This window comes from Echiichthys vipera (assembly GCF_963691815.1).
Source record: "Echiichthys vipera genome assembly, chromosome: 4".
In the NCBI taxonomy this organism is placed as follows: Eukaryota; Metazoa; Chordata; class Actinopteri; order Perciformes; family Trachinidae; genus Echiichthys; species Echiichthys vipera.
The window spans coordinates 9,618,248-9,621,197 of record NC_139829.1 but is presented as its reverse complement, the minus strand read 5'-3'; positions in this window follow the sequence as shown (position 1 = coordinate 9,621,197).

The following is a 2,950-nucleotide window of genomic DNA, read 5'->3' as shown; positions in this document are numbered from 1 at the left end:
ACACGGAAATACAAGAACGCGGAGACGACGGGAGACCGGGAGACGGACGGGAAAACGGGAACACGGGAAACTACGGAGAGAAAACAGAACACAAAACACAATTAGTAAGCTTACAACGGGGAGCGTGAAAATCACTACGAGAAAGGGGATGCCAGTCCGGGGGGAATAGTTTTACCAAGGTTGGGTTGACGACGGTCCGGCGCTGCATGCCTGCCAGCCTCAGGCTTTTAAGGTGGTGGTGTAATCAGCTAAACAGGCAGCAGCTTTGGGGAACGCCTACCGGACCTACAGAGAGACAGGGGAAAGCACATGCAGGGAAACGCAGACAGAGGGAGACAAACACACACAAGACAAAGGAGAGGAGGGCACTGTCAGAACCAGATCTTGACAAAATGATCATTTATTATCTTTCACTGGAATTGTATCGTGATGAAAGTATTTAAAAAATATATTGAGAAAATACAGTATTTTTTATTTGCTACGAATTGAATTCACACAGGAGTATACAAAAACAGGATTTGTCATGTGGTTATATCCAATAGATTATTTATTGAATTACCAGAGAACATGCTATATATTGTTATCAAGATAAAGACTTGAAGACTTTGGCAATATTGTCTAGCCCTATTAATAATACGTCATAATTGCTTTGTGATTGTATTTTGTATTACTAGTCTGAAACTGCAAAGTAACAAGTTACTAATGTTGACGAATACATCTACTGTAAAAGAAGTAAAACGTTGAGTTAAGGCGTGCAAGCGATTCCAAGAGTCTATTAATAGTATTTATCCTTTAAAGTTCTACTCTGGCTGTCTGTTGTAGCCTAAACTGGGTGGCATCCCGTGTAGTAGTCAATAATCCCTTCTAACATTTCAAGACAGAATCCCACGTGTGACAGCTGTGGCTAGCGGTAGATGATTCGCAGCATTAGAGACATAGAAGAAGAAGAGAAAAGAGGAAAGGAATGGGAAGGAGGGAGGGAGGGAGGGTTGGTGAGTGTTGAGCTTATGCTCCGTGTTATGTGTCGTGTAGAAGCAGACTGGAGAGACAAGGAGGAGGTATCCGACGGCAGGGAAAAGCTGAAACCCACTGGGGGAGGTTTGTGTCAGCAGCCACATGCTCTGGCTGGTCCTCACTGAGCCAGGCCTTTTGTTATGCTGATGTGCTACTTTTTGTGTGAGAGAGAGAGAGAGAGAGAGAGAGAGAGAGAGAGAGAGAGAGAGAGAGAGAGAGAGAGAGAGAGAGAGAGAGAGAGAGAGAGAGAGAGAGAGAGAGAGAGAAATGAAATGATGTTCAAAATAACAGTCAAAGCAAGGAACAAATGAACAACACATTACAGAAAGGCTACTGGAGGATTGAGTGTTTGGAAAAACTGAGAGTAGCTGATCGATTTGACTTCCGTCACTCACAAGAGAGATGAGAAAGTGATCGATCAAAACACTAGAACATATAAATAAAAGAGTTTTATTTTGACGAAAGGACAAAAAAAATACAATCATTTATTGAGAACAAACCTTACGATATGGATAAAATGTTCTTTCATATCTCATATTGATATATCAAGATACAGCATGGTTTCTGTTAATTCAATAAATAAATAGTGTATATGAAATGGTAAAGCCAGTTTTTGTATACTCTTGTGTGAATAGTTGAGTTCGTATGCGCTTGTTATTATTAATTTAGATGAGAATCATAATTGTGCCTGGCTTGACCCGAATATAACTATTCAAATATTTGTTTGTAGGGTAGGTATTCGAGTTTTGGGATCATGTGTGTATAATATTATGTATTCTTTCAATGCTCTGTATCCTCTGCTATGGTGTAATGTTTATACTTCGATTCTACTTATAGTGGTCAAGATTAATTTGTGTTATTTTACCATTTAGTTTACTCATTTTTGCTTCTACAAGATAGTGCCTTACTTCACCTTTCATTAGTATTAATTTGAGTATTAATTGCAGCTTTTGTAACATTTTGTTGCTTGAATGTGAGCACATTGCAGTTTCCTAGAGCTGAAGATAACATCTACAAATGTCTTCTTCTGTCTGACCAACAGTCTAAAACACAAATATATTAAATTAACAATTATTTAAGAAACAGGAAAGAAGCAAATCCTTGCATTGCAAAGTAGTTGCTGATTCATTTTCTGTTGATAAACTAATCAGTTAATTGACTAATTGTTGTAGTTCTAGTATTTACTGAAAGAAAGAAATAAAAGGAGCAAATAATAGAAGGCACAGAAAGATGGAGGAGAGAAGAACGGAAGGAGGAAAGAATAAGGAAGGAAACAAGCAACAAAGAGTAAAATAATGAAAAAAAGAAACTGATGTTGGCACAAATCAGGATGAGAAGTAAACCTAATCAACCGTAAAGTAAGGGGAGAGAGAGAGACAAGAGAGAGAGAGGATGACAGAAGGTGTCCCTCTCCCCAGCGTCCAGCCCCCAACTTTGACGTCACAGTCTGAGACACACAAAACAAGCCGCTCTCAGCTGAGCTCCTCACTCGACTTCCACTGGCACACTCTCCAACGTACATTGACGCCTGCCTTCAGACACGCAGCGACACTTGCCTCGACACCCGCTCAGCCCTGAGTCTGTGTGCGTGGGTGTGCAATCATCTCAACACCAAAACATTGCACTCTAGCAACAAGAAAACCTCTTGGTCTCTCATACTCCTTGGGACTAAAACATGCTCCGTCTATTGTGAGTGATGTCTAATTCTGTGTGAGGCTGCCGGGAGACGGGACCACACGGGAGAAATAGGAGTGCTCTGATTCCCAACCCAGACCCTGTCCCAAAAAGGAGCAGATGTGACAGAAGAGGAGAGGCGGAGAAAGAGAAACACAATCTCCCCCACCCCTCCTTCCCTCATCTGGGAGAACAATACCCAGCCTCCAGTTGGAGAGGGTCAGCTTTTGTCCCTCTCTCCCCCACGCTCCCGCTCAAGAGA